General features: G+C 48.0%; 1 protein-coding gene across 1 annotated transcript in view; it reads left to right on the forward strand.

Annotated features, from left to right (window-relative positions):
- TRIM44 (tripartite motif containing 44) overlaps nt 1-19,356 on the forward strand; it is an 89,062-nt gene that overhangs the window by 64,790 nt on the left and 4,916 nt on the right. The window lies entirely within an intron of this gene.

The raw sequence follows: 19,356 nt of genomic DNA on the forward strand, positions 1-19,356 counted from the left end.
GTGATTCTGGAAATGTGTTGTTTGTTTAACAAAAAAAGGGAAAGACCTATTCTAAAATTTGGCTTGGAAGAGAACAGAATTTCCCTCTCTAGCTCTAAGTGATCTTAAATCTCAACAGCTTTTTTATGGTTGAAAAGCCTACAGTGAAAAACTAGCTGTGGAATTTCACTATCTGTCCTTTTCTGTTTGGTAGGGTGCTTTCCCCTCTGGGTCTGCAGAGCCTTCATTGTTACACAGCGTGTCGCCTGACTCTGCTGTCAATATCTGAAAAACAGACTTGAAAGAACTAGTTTTCCAAATCTACCTAGAAATATAAGCCCCGATAAGACCAATGCAATAACCTTAAAGAAGTTTCTGTTCTTGGCTTCCTTCATGCCAAAACTCGACTAACACTTGTCCTGTACTGCAAAGTTTACTATCTTACAGGAAATTACGTCGAACCAAATACACTGTTTGGGGGATTAGTTAAAACACAAATGAATCTAGCTCCGAGTGGAATCTCTGAGCCTCCTATTCTCTGTTATTGCAAATTCAAATGGCAATAATGCTTGCAGTGTTTGCTAAAAGAAAACAGCCCTCTGCATGCCCGGGCAGTCTGCCCCACTGCTCACCCCTTCCCCCAGGGCCCGTGATTGGAAGCACATTTTACTCTCTCCCTGGGGCAGGGTTAGTCTTGCTTCAGCACAAAACGCCTTTCTGAAAAGGATGCAGAAATGAGGGTGGAGATAGACGCTGCCCCACTGCAGCGTGGGCTGTGGGTTCTGTGGACAGAGAGCAGGGGGTGCAGCTACCACCAGAGCAGCTTTGAGTCAGAACCCCTAGGTCGCTGTGCTCCTGTGGGGGTCAGAATGAGTAGCCTGGGCGAGGCCCCAGGATCAGCCTGATTCTCCTGTTCAGTGCTATCTGCTCAATTAAGCTGGCAGGCATGCCCTGGAACCAGCCCAAACTGCCCTCCCGAGGAGCTGCCCATCGTGAGAGAGTTCCTCTAACAAATGCGCCTTCAGGGGACTATATAACAAGCAGCAAAGCCATTTGCATTAATTCCTCCTACACTTGTCTTTTGACTTTTAAAATGCTCAAGGTTCCTGCCATATGTAGCTGTAGTAGGAGTTCCTAGTCTCTAAACAGCCGGGCTTCAGTCTGAGATGAAGGAACAGCAAGAGAAGGGACCAGCCGAGAGAAAGTGGCTCTCTTTCCTGAACCCAGGCTGCCTGCCCTTCTTTGGTTGTAGTCATTCTTAGCCTCGAAACAAACTCGTGACTTAAACAGTTATTTTCAACTCTGCGTTTTCCAAAACTGTTTCTGTGAGGTAAACCAGAAATTGCAACGACAGCTATCATTCATAACATATTCACGTTGTGCCAAACACAACATTAAGGACCTTAATAAGACATCTGTTTAGTGTCACAACTGCTCTGTTACACAGGGTTTATTGGACCCATTTGACAGATGAGGTCACTAAAACTCAGAGAGGAAAGTGACTTTCCCAAGGTTACATTGTCTACTTAGCTCCGTTCCCAGTACTGCCTTTCAGATGGTTATAACCGGCTAGAAGACTGAAGAAAGATCCCATCAGCCCACTTTAGACAGACAGGTTACTCTTCCTTTAATCAGGCGGACAGGAAAGGCCACTGTGCCCTACAGACACCCCACTTGTACCCACTTAACCCAGGAGAACAAGCCACCGACCCGTAAGTCAGAATGGTGCAGATGGCAAGGATTCACGGCCCAGCTCCACACACTTTTCGGTAGGAAGAACATTGGCTTTGCAGGTGGACAGACCTGGGCCCCAAATGCGGGCAATAACTGACCTCCCTGAACCTTAGTTTCCGCATCTAAACGAGGATTCATAATGTCTTCTTCTCAGACATGGCAGTGCAAATTGGATGAGAAAGTATATATAAGTACTGACTGTAACACATGCTCATTGAATACATTTTTAAATACACAGTTGCTTGGTGGGAATGCAGATTGGTGCAGCCACTGTGAAAAGCAGTATGGAGTTACCTCAAAAAAATTGAAAATGGTATGACACAGCAATTCCACCTCAGGGAATTTATCTGAAGAAACCCAAAACATAATTTGAAATAATATATGCACCCCTACGTTCATTGCAGCATTATTTAAAGCAGCCCAAGTGCCCCTCAGTAGATGAGTGGATAAAAAAGCTGTGGTACATTTACATAACAGAACACTACTCAGCCGTAAAAAAGAAGGAAATCTTACCTTTTGTAACAGCATGGACGCACCTGGAAAGTAATGCTAAGTGAAATAAGCCAGTCAGAGAGAGACAAGTACCATATGATTTCACATATGTGGAATCCAATGAACAAAATAAATGAACAAACAGAATAGCAACAGATTCATAGATACAGCTGTCAGGGTGGCTGGGTGAAAAGGTGAAGGGATTAAGAAAAAACAAAACAAAACCAGAGAAGAAACCTCATAGACACAGACAGCTGTATGGTGATTACCAGAGGGAGGGAGCAGCGGGGAGGGGGACATAGGGGAAGTAGAAGAGGGTAAAGGGGGGATAAATGGTGATGGAAGGAGACTTGACTTGGAGTGGTGAATCCACAATACAGTATACAGAATTGTATACCTGACACCTATATATAATTTTATTAACCAATGTCACCCCAATAAATTCAATAAACATTAAAAAATAATAAAATGCATAATTCCTTAAAATGTTCTTTTACTCTGTTTGTGTTAGCAGGTTTCCCAGGCTCCCTGACCTGTTTGGGCCCCAGCCCCAGCAGGGGAGTGGCTGAAAGATACCGTGTTCAGCAATTCCCCAGCGCAGGTCCATTCTTTAGCATCAACTTGGCTTTTTATAGCCTGTTTTCCCCTCTAAGGTAGAAGGTGGGCTGAGGCTTTCTCTTCTGCCCTCCCTGTCCTGTGACTCTTCCCCAAAGTATTCTCGCACCTCCCTTTTGTGATTTCTTTAAGTGCTTTTAATGGCTGCTTGACACTAGAAAGATATTCCCAGCAGGCACTCCATTTGTATTGCTGCTTGTTGCTGGGTGTGAACTTGTGACTGACCTCTGGGAAGGCAGGGGGCCTGGAGGAGGAGTCAGGTCTGCTTCAGCAAAGCAAGGTGATGGGTCCCTGAGCAGCTGGCCGGCAGCTGGAGGAGTAGCTCCGAACATCGCCTTCACATCCTCTGTCCTGTGTGCCTGGAAGTGTGATAGGCAGGGATTAGGATATCGGCAAACTCCGACCTTCTTAAGCAACACCAACCCAAAGTAAAGCAAAACAAAACAAAAACAAAGTAATGAACCGAGGACAGCTGTATTCCAGCAGTGCCTCTGCTATACCCAAGAGACATCCATTACTCCAGGGTCTGCCACCTGGGGGCCTAGACTGCCCCCCACTCTTTTTACACCTGTAACTGCCTTCATCAGGGGAAGGTGACAGGTACAAGTGGGGGTGGGGATGCTGATCCCTTATGCCTTCATCTCCCAAATCTTAGACACACGGCTGCTAATCAGGGTTGTGATAGGTCACAGTCCACGCCCAGGAGCAGCACCTGGGTTAAAGCACCACAGGAGACACCGTGGTGGCTGGTGATCCGTGCCAGGGAGACGGATTTCACACTGAGTGCTTCCTGCTCAACCTTGTGTGTCTCTCTTGAACACGATGGGCCTTTGCCGCAAGCCACACAGCCAGGCCTTCCTAAAGAGGCCTCCAAAGCTAACCACAGTTCAGTCTCCAGCCCGAATTCTTATTCCTGCTCACCTTGCACCCCACCTTCTGGCCTTCCCGGACCTTCTGAAGTCGGGCCTTCGTAATGAGCTGTCCTGTTTGTGGAGGTGGCTCACCACTCAAGGCCGCCACTCTGCACCTCTCCACCAGCTCGGACTCCAGCCTCGCCTCCCTGGCAACTGTTCACACCTGGGTCTTCATTAGGCTGCTTCCAGCTCTCACCTGGTCCCCAGCCCGCAGGGCCCTCCATTCCCACCACTCCCACAGACAGTGGCCTCTCGGTGCCCCTCAGCCCTGCCAGGAGGACCAGACTCTGACCCGACAGGTGAGAGACGAGTGGTCAGCCTGCATGGAAGTCGTAGACTTGAAGGCTGGTTACGATTTGGGTCGAGAAAGAGAAAGGATATTGATACTCGAGGCTGGAGCAAGAAAGGTTCTTGTTGTGACTTGTTAGCAGCTGTTAAAACCGTCAGTTGTGAAGGGGGCGTTTAGAACTGGAGCTGCCACAGAGCTTTAAGGATTATCTGTGGATTTCAATGCCATTACTGTTCTTTACCAGAGGGAGTTGGAATGAGAGAGAGAAGAAAGCCTCTGGTGTGGAGTTATGTCAGATTCGTGGGCTCAGGCCACTCCCTCTCCCCCTACTGCCCCTCTTCCCCCTCCCCACCCCCCCCAGCCGAGACAGCCTTCACAGTTCTGGGCCTAACTTGAGAGTTGAGAGTCTGGTGTTGACCCCTAGGGAGAGTGCCTTACAGCCACGCTGTGACCATTCCGGCCAATTACAGCGAATCAGAGCGGAGTGGGTGATCATCTTGCGTTGCACGTGGACCAGAGTTCCCTTGGTTGCTAGGCCGTACCGTGCGTCGCACCCCCTTTTCAAAGCCTGGTCCTTCCGTTCTCTTCAGTGGGCAAGACGAGTATAGGTCCCTTCCCCAACCGTGCCAGCACCCCAACCCCCCGGGCTCAGAACACTGCCCGAAATCAGACAGCATAACAACAGCCCGGTGATTATGGGAGGTGAAGATGTGACATAAGAAACTTTGTTGTGGAAAACATTTCACAATAAGTGTCTCAAATCATTGTCCTGTACACCTTAGACTTACACAATGTTATATGGCAATGACATCTCAACGACGTCGGGGGAGGGGGCTTAGGAGAGACTGGAGAAGCGGTTTGGGAAGGAAATGAGTTTTCTCTTCCCAGCTGAACGTAAAACAAGTAGTTCCATAGGTTTTTCTTAAACTTCTAAAATGGACTTATCATCTTTAGTAGGGGCTTCCTTGTCTCACAGCAAATGTATTAAAAAACAAACAACTCCCCAGCCGGCTTGAGTCAGTGGTTGAGCATCAAACGGACCTATGAACCAGGAGGTCACGGTTTGATTCTCAGTCAGGGTGCATGCCTGGGTTGCAAGCTCGATCCCCAGCAGGGGGCGTGCAGGAGGCAGCCGATCCATGATTCTTTCTCATCATTGATATTTCTATCTTTCTCCCTCCTTTCCTTTCTCTGAAATAAATAAAAATATATTTAAAAATAAATTAAAAAGGTAAAAGAATTTTCTCATCTTTTTCCCGATAAAATATTTTGTTGTCGTTCCCTCTCTCCTACCCCTCTGTGCTGAGCTGAGTGAAGACTGCAGTGGGATGTTGTAAGTAGTGAGTGGGTGGGGAAAGCAAAAGGTCTGTACACTTTTTATTAACTTCTCGTGCTGGTGTAGAAGCCTTTTGATACACCTGTTATCCTGTATAAAGTTTAATTCTGATTGAGACTCAGAAGGTGAGTGCCTGGGAAGTCACCTAGTCCAGGAAGGAAGCAGAGAACAATACCACGTGCAGTGAAGTCTGGAATAGGCAGGCTCTGTCTACATCTTCCTCGTGTGAAAATCGGTCGCTTAATGAGCATTTGCCATGTGCCATATACTTTTATATTCATAAAGAACCTGTGGATCATGGACTCTGATTTACAAGTGAGGAAACTGAGGCCCAGTGGAGTAAGTTTTGTTCCCCCGAGGGGAAATTAGTAAGTGGAAGGACTGGATTCAAACCTTGGTGTCTCTGTGTTCTTCCTGCTCCTCTCAGTCGGAAAGCCAGGCTGAGAGTCTGTTGTAAGTGATGAGTGGGTGGGGAAAGCAGGGAGCCTAGAGGAGTGCTGACAGATGCGCCTCAACACATAGCCCGAGAGAGTGACTGGGCCTCACTCAGTAATAAAGGAAACATCCTCGCGGTGCCCTCTGGGGCGTTTGGATTGCCTGCTCTGGCTGGGCCCCCGCAATCAGGCCAAAGGAGAACATTCGCTTTCCAGGTGTCATAAATAAACTTACGACATCTGATTTATGTTGAGACTGAGCCGTAAACAGGTTCTTCTGCAGATGGATGAAACAGGTGTGAAGTGGTAGGATTATGTCATCGGAGGGTGAACAGCAGAGGCGGCTTCAGGAAAAACTAGGAGGAAGGCAGAATGTGTCTTTACTAATGTTCACTGCTCCCTTCAGCACCCTGTATTTATATCCCAGTCCTGACCCTTGAAAGATTATCATTTCTTTTTCCCCCGGTAAAACTTAACCATCCACCTCATCCCATCAGCTTCTAAGATTACAGCTGGCTTACCCAAAACCCATTTCTGTTCAGGTGGTTTATGGGGATCCTATAGGCTACTCTTGTCGTGTGACATCTACTGATTTTTAACCCTAGGAGCTCAGCCAGAGGAGTCAGTTCCTTCCACTAAAGGAACAACTTTGATAAGGTCTTTAGGCTTAACGGCTTGTGAGCGAGCTTTTGAATGTGACAAAGGCCCGGCTGCTGCTTACATGATGTCATGTTGGGTCTCTGTTACTTCTCCCAGTGCCCAGGCAGCCCGTTGATTCAGACCCCTGGCTTTGTTCGATTGAGATTGGGCAAAGACATGCCCAGGATGGAGACCTGCAGTGTTAGTTCCTTTCTCTTTGAGGCTGTCCTGTTAGGTGTGCTCAGGTCCTATGTGTTCTGGGTCACCTTCCTCTCTCTGGCTAGACTACTGCTCTCTCACCCGACAGCACTGACTGGGAATTCAGGGAGAGCCTCTGGGAATGTTCTCGGTGCAAGTGGAGTTCTTGGGGTGCCGTGAGGAAAAGTTTCCTGAGGCCCCCACGAAAGAATGGGGTTTCGTGGAAAGGTTTATTCATGATGCAAAGTTAAGGGGTTACCCTCCAAGGTCCCATCTCTGTCCATCTCGCCATGGGAGAAGTCCAATCTTGTCTTTAGCAGGGCCAGGATTAAGGCCACTGCCCAGTTTCTGTTCCATATTAAAGTCCAGTCCAGTCCAGCATCTGGCCAGCTTAGCTTGTGTTCCCAGCCGCAGTCCATTGTGTGCGGGGTCTGCATGGCCACGGGCCATGGGCCACGGGCCATGCAGCTGCTTAAGGCCACATGACTATGGAGAAGGAGCAGCCAAGTGCACGGGTGAGTGGGGGTCACGGAGCAAGCGGAGCAAGAGCAAGCAAGTGGGAACTCTTCTTTTGGGGATTTTAACCTTCCAAGATTCCATGCGTTTCTGATGGGGTTGAGCCCTAGCCAATCCATTGTTCTGCAGGCTAGACTGACAGGCAAACACCTTCCCCACATCACCCGGACTTCACTACACATGTGCCTACCTCCCCCTGCCCCGCCAGTAACCCAGTACCGGATGGGGGGAGAGAGGGGTATTGATTATCTTGGAGGAAGGATGCTGTGAGAAGCTGTAGCTTCCTGGTGAAGTCCCAGGTGAACATGCTTATTATTCTGGCCTCTCCTGTGCTCTCTTCCTGTTATTAATATTAATAAACTAGCTAATTACGACAATACCAGTAGGGTTGGCTGATTGTATATTGGATGTGATGATCATCTCCTCGGCTGTCTGCATCAAGCAGCCTTCCCGTAGGGGCAGAGTCCTACACTTCGGACCTGGTGGCTGTTTCATGAACTTTCAGAATTTGGAGGGGAGGGTTAACTTTCTTACCTTTTTCTTTGTTTCCTAGGGAGATCCAGAATGTTTACTGCAAGAATGTTTGCTACAAGGGCAGAGATAGGGCAGAGTAATAAACAGGCAGGGAACCAGGCCCCCGTCCGAATGGTTCCCTTTCACAAATGTCCACTCTGGTTACACTCGGCTGGCAGAGATGCCTGAGGCATGAACTGGGCACAGGAAACCGCATTGTAGCTTTCTGTTCCCAGATCAGAGCCTCTCGCTGTCCCTGGCCTTAGGCTCTTAGACAAGTGAGTCTGGCTTGCGAGTACCGTATTTTCCGGCTTATAAGACGACTTTTTAACCCAGGAAAATCTTCTGTACGCCCAATCGTCTTATACGCCGGAAAATACGGTAAGTGTCGGTCTACTGCAGACCACCAGTGTCACGCATTGGCACCTGCTCACTGTTCCAAGCTGAGTCCCGGACTCATGCTGAAGACAGAATCACATTGGAGCAGCCGATGCCTGCCTGCCCCCACGCAGGCTTTATGCTGAGTTACCCCTGGGTGTTTGTTTTTCTTTTTTCCTGAAACATCTGTTTGTGCTGCCTTGGGCGTGTTCTTCAGAAGCGTGTGAATATTTTAAGCACAGCCCTTGTTCCCATCTTGGAGTGCTGGCAGTTGCGACAGACACCATATGGAGCCTGGGCGCTCTTCTCATCCTGGTTCTTTCCATCCGCATCCCCATCTCTTAGGAGACACTTCAAGCACGACCCCTGGAGATGAGCATACAGGCCTGTTGACGAGACACTGTTCCCATCGGTGTGCCTTCGCACACCATCTCCGGCCATTCTGAGCTTTCACAGCTCCCGGGACAGTGTCAAGAGTTGGTCCAAGCTGTCCCCTCCACCTGGCTCGCCCTCCTCTGGCCCCGTAGTCTTCCGGGAAAATACCAGCCCACCTGCCAACATTGAAGAGTCTTTCCTGACTCTGCTGGTGGGATGTACCACTTCTTCCTTCTCTCACACCTCAGACATGATATTCTATGCCAGACCATAAGCCCCTTATGGGGAGGGAGCCCATCCCACTCCCCTCCATGTTCCTGCCTGGCATGTGATAGGGGCTCAGCCACTGTGAGGTGAAAGAAGCCACTGACTGGGGATGAGCGTGGCATGCAGTTGAAGTTGGTTGAGTGCTCATTACTTGTTAGTAAGTATGTTAGACACTTTACACTTCATTATCTCATTTAATACTCAACCCTAAGAGGTAGATCCCTTCCTGAGTTGCCTCCCAACACACACACACGCCCATCTTTCTCTTTCCTGGAACCCTCCTTTATTCCAGAACTCTCTGGAATTATTTACCCGTTTACTTGTTAGTTGCCGCCTTCACTAGGAACTAAGCCCCACGAGAACAGGGACCTTGCCAGTGCTGCTCACTGCTGCCCAGCCAGCACCTGCTCCAGTGCTGACATACTCTTGGTGTTCCGTGAACGTTTGTAAGATAGTCACTGAAAGCGTGAATGAACGATGACTGTGTTTCACAGATTCGGAGACTGACCACGGCTTTGAGAGGTTAAAAAGCTTTGCCAAAGTCACCCAGCTCGGAAGGGCTTGGAGGGGAATCCTGGTCTTAACTCCGAAGTGGACAACCCTAACCGATCACACTGTCTCCGTCAGGTGGTCTCCAAATGGGAAGCTCTCAGTGCTCCTGGGCGAACAGTCTGCTTCCTAGAGGAGTCAGCTTCCCGCCCCACCTTTCACTTCTCCAGCTCAGCCCCTTCCCAGGCCCAGAGGCTGTGAGATGATGAGAAGTTTAATGAGATGTTTTGGTGGCTGGCAAGTTGGGTCACCTTCCTCTCTCTGGCTAGACTAGTGCTCTCTCACCGACAGCACTGACCTGGAATCCAGGTTGGAGATGTTAAAATCCCCAACTTGCCAGCCACCAAACGCATCCTAAGTGCCAGGCAAGTTGCCGAACACTGGGGACAAAATGGTGTGTGAGGGACAGATTCAGCCTCCAAAGGCCAACATTTACAGTGCAGTCACGCTATGGTTGCTGAATCCCTGAGCCCCGGGGACCGCGGGGCCAGGCAGGGATCCACAGGCCACCTTCATCTCGGTTCCCTGAAGGCAGACAGGGGGCATCATCTCCACTTTAGTCAGATTCTCCTCTAGTGGGCGGAGTGGAAATCAGCTGAAGCCTTGAAAAGTATTTTCTGTGTAGCCTGATTAAGAGTGAGGCCTGGGCGCCTCTCACTCAGGACAGATGAGATACACACTGAAACCTGGCTGACCCAGAGAGACCCTGTCCTAAGTCCAGGGGAGGGTTTGGTGGCAGGCCCGTTTGTCTGACTGTTTGCAGGAACCCACAGAACCAAGGTGAGAACCTGATGGAAATGGTACCGTCCCACAGCCAGGTTACCACAGGAAAGGCACAGGCTTTGGGACCCTCCATTGCAGGGAGAAAGATTTCTAGTAATTGGTGTCCAGACGGAGTTTGAGTCAGCCCAGGCGTCACCAGCAAGCTGGCTGGACCAGTGCGGCCGGGCTCTCCTCACAGGCCTCCCGTGTGCTGCCTGCACTCGTCCTTGAGCCCCTGCCCAGGTGAAGCACAGGGCCAGCCTTGGCTGCACTTCAGCTCTGCCTCGCGGTGGCGCTGGGATGTCACCTCGTTTCTCTGCTCCTCGTTTTCTTCTTCTGTAAAAGTGAGTGTTCATGCTACTACACAGGATGATTATTATGAAAACTGAATGTGAGCCTGGCTGGTGTAGCTCAGTGGTTGAGCGTAGACCTATGAACCTGGAGGTCACGGTTTGATTCCCAGGTTGTAGGGCTCGATCCCCAGTGTGGGGTGTGCAGGAGGCAGCCGATCAATGATTCTCTCTCATCATTGATGTTTCTATCTCACTCTCCCTCTCCTTCCCTCTCTGAAATCAATAAAAATATTTTAAAAGAAAATGGAATGTGAAAACATTGGTGATGTGACTCGCTCGGTGCCCACCAGATCATAACAGCGTGCATTTACTGAGTACTTCAATGTGCCATTATCCTCATCTTACAGACATGGACACCCGGGTCTGACTGCTAATGTGTGCTGCAATGGAGTCATGAAGCCATGTCTCTGATTCTCAGTCATGTACTTTTCCCTCTGTCCCTTCCGTCACTGCCACCACAGTAACTAACCCAGCTCTCCCACCTCTGCCTTCATGCCACAGCTGACATTTCATCTGAGCGGAGGGGAGCAAGCAATAGGTACCCCTTTACCTCCATCTTGGTCTGGATGAGTTGATACCATCCTCACCTCTCTCTCTCCGTCATGGTGAGGGGTGGATGGTTAAAGTGTTGGAATCCAGGCCTTGAGCCCAGTTCACAGCTGGAATGAGCAGGGCTGAAAGCTGCCAAAAGTGCAGCTGTGGTGTAAGGAAGCCAGATGAGAACGTTCCTCGTGGAGGTGAATTGGTTCTTCAGGTTTCCTTGCTTGGGGAGGGCAGGACATGAACTTGCTTCTGCTTTGCCCTCCATGACACAGAACTCCTTGTTCGTCAGACACGCCATTCTTTACCAGTGAGGCTTAGTCATTTGTAAGAGCCATCACTGTTCAGACACAGCATTTTCATCCACACCTGGTGCCCCCAGTGGTTCTACGTGCCTGGTGATTGCAGTGACTATTAGAAACTAAATGGAGCCTGGGCTCACCCCTGGAAGTAAGCTGTCCGTGAGGTTACCCAGCACTATGTCTAAGACCAGCAAGCTGCCCACTGTTTGCCTGGGACGCCTTGCAAGGTTTCTAGAACAATAACATATTGTGCAGGTTGTTTCGATCATTCACTTGTCCATTCAAAAAATATTTGTTGAGGTTTCACTGGTGCCAGGCACATTATCAGGTACTGGTGGTATGGCGGGGACAACATTGTTAAGGACCCTAACATCTCAAAGTCATTGTAGATAGTGATCAGTGCTGTGAAGATGATACCACAGTCTAAGGGAGTGCAGGGGTGGGTGAGGGAAAGCCAACCTCTGAGAAGGTGACATTGGAGCTGAGACCTGAATGTTAAGGCACCCGTCATTCTAAACTGTGAGAAGAGCTTTGGAGACAGAACAGCCAATGCAAATGCCTTAATGCAAGAACAAGCTCTGCTTATTTGAGGGGCAGAACTAAAACCAGTGTGGCCAGCAGGTGGCACGAAACAGGACGGAAAGGGAGGTAGGGGACAAGTCATGTGGCGATGTGTGGGCCCCGGGCTTTATTCTAAGGTCCTTGGAAGCCATTGCAGGATATTTAAGTGGGGCAGTAACATAATCAGTTGTCCATTTACATTACTCTGAGTGCAGTTTGAAAACTAGACAGTAGTGAAGTGAAGAGTAGGAGTAGGAAGTCGCCAGTCAAAAGGCAAGTGCCGTAGCTCAAGCAGGAGGAGGTGGTGGCGGCAATGGGGGAGAGGGATGGACGGATGGGATGGTTGTGCAGCGAGTCAGCGGAACCTGCCAGTGGCACAGGGGGAGAGGGAGATGTGTTCCCAAGGATTTGAGCACAATGGTTAGCACATATAAACCACTTAATAATTTACTGTCGTTATTAACAGATAACCTATCAAATACCAACAGACTGGGCTTGAGAAGGGATCTTGAACCCATTCAAACGACGGCATGCCTACAGTGCCTTGTAACAGCAGGGTTAGCCCTTTGCTCTTGTGAATGAGTGTGGCATTCTTAGAGAAATGGAGCTTGCAGGTATGACGGTGGATTCAGGAGCCAGAAATTCTGACTTCCAGTTTATCTTGCTGTGCCACCCACTCACTGTATGACTTTCAGCCTCTTAGCTTTGATTTCTTCATGCGATGCTACTAAATAACTATAAAATGTACTGAGCTTTTTCTGTGTGCCAGGTACCTAGCCAAGCGCTCTGTGTACATGAATTTTGTTTAATCCTCCCGGCAACTCTACCAGGGAGGTCCTAAATTGTCCTCCATTTCCAGGCAGAAACACCGAACTCAAAATCCCACCGCTAGTAAATGGCAAAGCTGTGACATAAACCTAGGTGTTTCTAGCTCTTAAATCCACATTCAGAACCCTGTGCGATATGAGAAGTAGCACTAGGTCTTGAGAGTTGGTATGCTTCCAATTTCCAGCTTTCTACAACGTCCAGACCTCAATTCAAGGTCATCATGGGACTCACTCTACTGAGAACTAATCTGGGACATGGTAAAAAAGATAAAAGCTTACCATTCATAAAGAGATTAGAGATTAGTGAAGAGAGTGTATTTATTGATCCTTTTCCTCTCTTCCTGTGGTATCTGGTAAGATACAGTAGCTGAGGCAACAGGCTTATGTTTAAGATTTCTGTGGGAGAAAACTGCTTGAGAAAGATTTGGTTTCTATTATTCACTTGCCAAGAAAAGATGAGGAAACTGGGTTGGGTGTATTTCTTGAAGGTACAGAAAGTAAGCAGGGAAGGTAAACCCTAAGCTATTTTCTGCTTCCCAAGTCCCAGTCCCTGGAGTGGCCTGGGCCCAGGGGGTGAGGTTTTGGGAAGGTTCTTTTCATCCCCCACCACAGGAGGTCCTCTGTTGTGAGAAATCCATCAGTGCTGGAGAGGAAAGGGAGGATGGGGAAGCCAACAACAGAAAGGCTGAGGAACTGGGAGCTTATGCCTCCTCTTGAAATTCAACTGAAAATAACATGGAAAATTATTTCAGAAAAGAGAAAGACACATATAAACCACATATCATCCCCATTCTCATACTTTCATGAGTAATGATTGTAAATGAGGATAAGATGATTTTTGGGGGCAGCTTAACAATACTATATGAGACACCTTTAAAAACACACGCCCTTAGATCAGTGATGGGCAACCTTTTGAGCTTGGTGTGTCAAACTTCGCCAAAAAACTGAGCATAACTCGGGTAGTATATCACTTTGAGGAAAAAACTAACTCCAAGACTCTAGTCGCAAATGTTTCATCCTCAGGAGCAGCAAATGTTTCATCCTCGGCATGCGGCCGCGTGTCATCAGAAATGGCTACGCGTGTCAGTGCTGACACGCGTGTCTTAGGTTTGCCATAACTGTCTTAGATGGTTGGAGAACCATCTCATTCTAGGACTGGGGTAGGGAATATACAGGATGAGCCTAGAGCATTTTGTAGTGCCAGAAAGTAAGAAAGTACTCAAGTAATAAAACCCCCAAAATAAAACCAACTGCACATTGATGGGGGAACAGTCAGGGGCCTCCAGAGCAGACGAAAGAGCTCCCAAAGGCCCAACTGAACAGTTTCAGCAACAAAATAAATAAAGAAGTATTGGATTATAACCCAAAGTATAAAATAAATGTCCATCCTGATATCAATAGCTGATTGAATCTATCTATCTATATATAAAAGCCTAAGCGACCTTTATAACCCGTCGACTGAATGACTGGTCAACCGGTTGCTATGATGCACACTAACCACCAGGGAGCAGACGCTAAATGCAGAAGCTGCCCCCTGGTGGTCAGTGCGATCCCTCCCCCCAGCCAGCCAGCCCCAATGGGCCCCGATTGGGACTGGGCGAGATGGCCCCAATCAGCCCTGATCACCAGCCAGGCCAAGAGACCCTACCTGTGCACAAATTGGTGCACCAGGCCTCTAGTAAGTAAGTAAATAAATGAAGGAGAGACAAATCTCACGTTCAAATAATTAGGTAGATACCCTACCCCCAAAAATGAGGGGGAATGTAACTCCTTAATCCTTATTCCTTAGATGCAGGTAGTTCCTGGTGACTTGCGACAATATGGGAAAGGGAAATAAAGTAACTTTACATAGGAAAAACCTTAGCAAACACTGCCTCAGCCTGTGTTCAAGGTCAACAGTGCTAAGTCACATTGATAATATGTACCCTCCCTATGACATGAGAATGACACTTTACCTCTGCAGTTTTCTAAAGGCCCAAAGCTATGGGAAAACATTAGACAAATCCCAAGTGAGGGACATTCTACAAAATACCTGACAGGTATCCTCAAAACTGTCACCATAATCAAAACCAAGAAAGTCTGAAAACTCATCACAGCCAAGAGGAACCTTAGAACCCCTGATGACTAGTAAGTAGTGTGGTATCTGGGTGGCATCTGGAACAGAAAAAGAACACTAGAGAAAAACTAAGGAAATCTGAATAAAACATAAAATTCAGTTAATACTAATATACCACAAATGTTCTATACTAACATAACAGAGGAAAGTGGGTATTAGAACCTTCTGTATTATCTTTGTAATTTTTCTATAAACTTTAACCTATCCTATAAAATATAATTTATTAAAACAAAAAACAACCATGCCCTTTGGCCCAGGAGTTTCCCTTCTGGGAATTTTTGGGGAGAAATAATTAAGTGTCACAGGTGTGGGTAAGAATGAAAAGGTGGAAATAATTTGTGTCTAGTATAGGTAGAGTAAATCCAGACAATTCAATCACGAATCATAATCTTATAGAGATATTATTCTTGATAAGGAAGGTATTCATCATTGTTAGTTGAGTGGAAAAGCAGATTATGAAAGAACCTATGAAATATCTATTTTTACATGTGCACTAGAGGCCCGGTGCATGAAATTCATGCACTGGGGCGGGGGGGATGTCCCTCAACCCAGCCTGCAACCTCTCCAATCTGGGACCCCTCGGTGGATGTCTGACTGGCAGTCGGACATCCCTTTCACAATCCGGGACTGCTGGCTCCCAACCGCTTGCCTGCCTGCCAGTATGATCACCCCCTAATCCAGTGGTCGGCAAACTGCGGCTCGCGAGCCACATGCAGCTCTTTGGCCCCTTGAGTGTGGCTCTTCCCCAAAATACCACTTGCGGGCGCGCACATACAGTGCGATTAAAACTTCGTGGCCCATGCGCAGAAGTCGGTTTTCGGCTCTCAAAAGAAATTTCAGTCGTTGTACTGTTGATATTTGGCTCTGTTGACTAATGAGTTTGCCGACCACTGCCCTAACCACTCCCCTGCCATCCTTATCGATGCCTAACTGCTCTCCTGCTGGTCCAACTGCCCCCAACTGCCCTCCCCTGCTGGCTCGGTCACCCCCAACTGCCCTCCCCTGCCAGCCTGGTTGCCCCCAACTGTTCTCCCTTGCAGGCCCGGTTGCTTCCAACTGCCCTCCCCTGCTGGCCTGGTCGCCCCTAACTGCCCTCCCCTGCAGGCCTGGTCATCCTCAACTGCCCTCCCCTGCTGGCCTGATCTCCCACAACTACCCTCCCCTGCCAGCCATCTTGTGATGGCCATCTTTGACCACATGGGGGCGGCCATCTTGTATGAGGGTGTGAGGGTCAATTTGCATATTATCTCTTTATTATATAGGATGGGGGGGTATAGATAAATCTATTGCAGTGTGTTAATGTTGGTTATCACTGGTGGATAACACCATAGGGTGTTTTTTTTTTTTCTTTTTATAGAAGCAATACTTGTTTGTTACAGAAAGTACAGCTCAGCAAAATGGAAAAACTTACTTTTTTAATTAAAAAAAAAAAGAAGGCTGGAAATGATTCCATATAAATCCAACAACAGTAGCAACAGAAGACTCCGTCCTAAAGAAAGGCATTCTAAGAACAGATGGGACATACTGTAGGCAGGCAAACAAGCCGCTGCCTGCTACTTCTGTGCAGTATCTCCCTGTGCAAGGGTGCTGCCTGAACAGGCCTGCTGGTGCCTCTCCATCTTCCACAGAAACAGGCCGCCACATGGTCCCTGTGGTGTGCAAGACGGGGAGCCGCCTTTAAACATGGCAGACAAGTGGCAAGGTGCATGGAGACCCAATCTGGCCCTGTGGTCAGAGCGTGGACCTGAGGCAGCGCTAGAGACGCGAGCTTCTCTCAGAGGCATCTTTGCAGGCCTGCGGAGGCACAGGCGCTGTGAGGCCTGAGAGACAAGCCCAGTGTCTGCATTTCCTTCTCTTTCTATAGCAATCCTGACTAGCTGAGTGCAAAAGCAGATTATGAAAGAACCTGTGAAATATATATTTCACCTGGCATTTTTATCCTAAAAAAGTACCTTCCATCTCATTACAACAACCCTTGTATTAGAGAGGTTGAGTCACTCACCCACGGTCCCACAGCTCAGCAGTTGAGCTCAGTTTTAAACCCAGCTCAGCCCGGTGACTTCAAAGCAACTAGATAATGCTGCCACCCTCGGTGGTCAATACAGACTATAGAATGGGCTGTCTAACACCCTTAGTTCATTTCAAACAACAACAAAACAGACATTAAAAAGCATTTCAATAACCTCTGAGTGGCACTCCCATTATAAATCGGAGTGTGATTGGTAGAAGTTTCAGAGGAGGATGATGAATGGCTGAGGTGGAAGTCTGGCCACTTCCCTTGGAGAAAGTAGACTTTATAGCCTATTTAAGATAAAATCTTATGAACACAGACCAGCTTCTATACAAAGTGAAGGAGCACTAGGAGATTATTATGTTGTTAACCTCCAGGAGAGACCACACGCAAAGGAAGACAGGTTATTAATTGTGAAAACAAATATGCTCTATTTGAAGATGCTATTCTGGAAAATGTATTCTATCTCTATCTCTGCCCATCTCTGTCTCTTCCTCACTTAGCAGGCTGTAAAGTCCAGGAGGGCAATTGCTGTGTCTCTCTTACTTATTGGTGTGCTTGGCATCATGCCTAACACACAGTGGACTGTCAATAAATATTTAGCAAATAAAAGAATCAATCAGCGATATGCCAGGATCTCAAGGTCTCATACTTTTAAACTATGAGATGAACTATATCCTTCAGACCCAAGAACAGATCTCTTTTAGGATAACGAGAAAAGATTTCATCAGTCGTGGCTTCTGACCTTTACCCCAAGCCAACACTACGCGTCATATAGTAAAGAACCTGGCAACACAAAAAGAACTCACTTATAATTTCATTATACTCATTTGGGGTAGGGACGGGGTGGGGGAGGTTGTTGACCTCTTTGTGAATATGATGAAAATTGTGACCTCTCTCAGAGGAACACATAAACACAATGTTGTATACCATTTCAGTAGGTTCATGAACCCTTTATGCATTTCAAGCGAAGAATGCTGACCGTGAACTACAGCTTAAGGAAAGGGCAGTCACCATGCTAGGCTCTCATAGTTGAAGGGCATTGACAAGAGAACAATAGGAGCTCGCTTGGATATAATACCAAGGGGGGGGGGGGGGGGGGACTATGACGCCAGTTCCAACTGTGCCTTGATTCTGGTGAGAAGCTTTCATAAAAGACCTTCTGTTCCCCTTGGGAGAGATGTCACCAAACACGTGGCTCCTTAGTGCTAGTTCACGGTCCCGCCCTTCCCAGCATGCTCCCTCCATCCTGTGATTGGACAACAGTCAGGAAAAGGGAGCGGAAACAGGGGAGGGATTTGGATAGTGAAGGCTGCCCAGTTGGTTCTCTGGGCTCCCGGAGTAGGAGTACACTTAGCTTATTGTCAGGCTATGTCTTGAAATATTTTTGCCCTGAGCCAAAGTACTCCAAGTTAGTTGCCTAGGATATTTTCCCTTAAAGTCTTTCCCAAACGGATGTAAAAGAGCACAGATTTGATATAGATATAGACAATCCCTTGTGAGGTAACGTTCTCTAGGTTATGGCTGGGAGCTGGTGCACCCCAAGCCTGTCCTCTTCCTTGCGTAGCCCGTCTCTCCCAGAGGAAGGAGATTTTACCTCCCTTCCAACCTCCCTGTCTTGACTATTTCAGACTTTATCCAGGGGACACACACCTTGCTCTGTGACCGAGGATTTTACATCTCTCAGAGCTCCACTGTGTCCAGCTGGGAAAAGGGTTAATAAAAATAACAGCCCCTCCATCCTAGGATCATAAAGGGAGTGACAGGGGGTGAGGAGGCTTTGGCTCAGTGCCCCCGTCACTCAGGCACCCGATCCGATTGGCTCTGTGACAGTTTTGGCTGTGGCCTCAAGAAGGGCAGGAGGGGGAACTGGGCGAGTTTGCTGCTTTTGCCCTTTTCAGTGTGCTTGCTCCTGCCCCCCTTCTTTTTCTGGCCCTGCCCTCCTGCCCCAGCCCCTGTCTCAGCCATGTTCTCGCCCAGCACCAAGCCAGGGAGGTCCACCCCTGAGCAGCTGAGACCCCAGCCATGCTCTAGGACACAGCTCATGGTTTGGCCACTGAAGCATCAGTGACATCTAGGATGACTGACTATTCCCCTCAACTCCCTCTCTTTCCTCCCTTTCTTCCTGTTGTGTTTACTTCTCACTCACTTTTTAAAAACAACTGTTTATTGAATGCTTCTATGTGCCTCGTGCATTATTAGTGTTAGAGAAATAGTAATTAATAGAATAGATTGTAGTGCTACTCTTTCATGCTCCAGTGGGCGGTAGAGGGGAGAGTAAATAGCAAATACTTTATAGGATGTGATAAGGGCTAGGAAAAAAATAAGGTGGCGATGAAGAATCATCAGGGGTCCTACTTAGATGCAGTACCCTCTCTGAAGAGGTGACGTCTGCGTCCGGGGCCTACCCGTGGCATGAACCACAGCCTTGGCGGGATTCCGTGAGAGGAGAGCAGAATGCAGGCTTCCTTTTGTCTTTCTCTCCCAACAGTAGATGGCTTAAGGCTTAGGGCAGTGGTCGGCAAACTCATTAGTCAACAGAGCCAAATATCAACAGTATAATGATTGAAATTTCTTTTGAGAGCCAAATTTTTTAAACTTAAACTTCTTCTAACGCCACTTCTTCAAAATAGACTTGCCCAGGCCGTGGTATTTT

This window comes from Cnephaeus nilssonii (assembly GCF_951640355.1).
Source record: "Cnephaeus nilssonii genome assembly, chromosome: 13".
Taxonomy (NCBI): Eukaryota; Metazoa; Chordata; class Mammalia; order Chiroptera; family Vespertilionidae; genus Cnephaeus; species Cnephaeus nilssonii.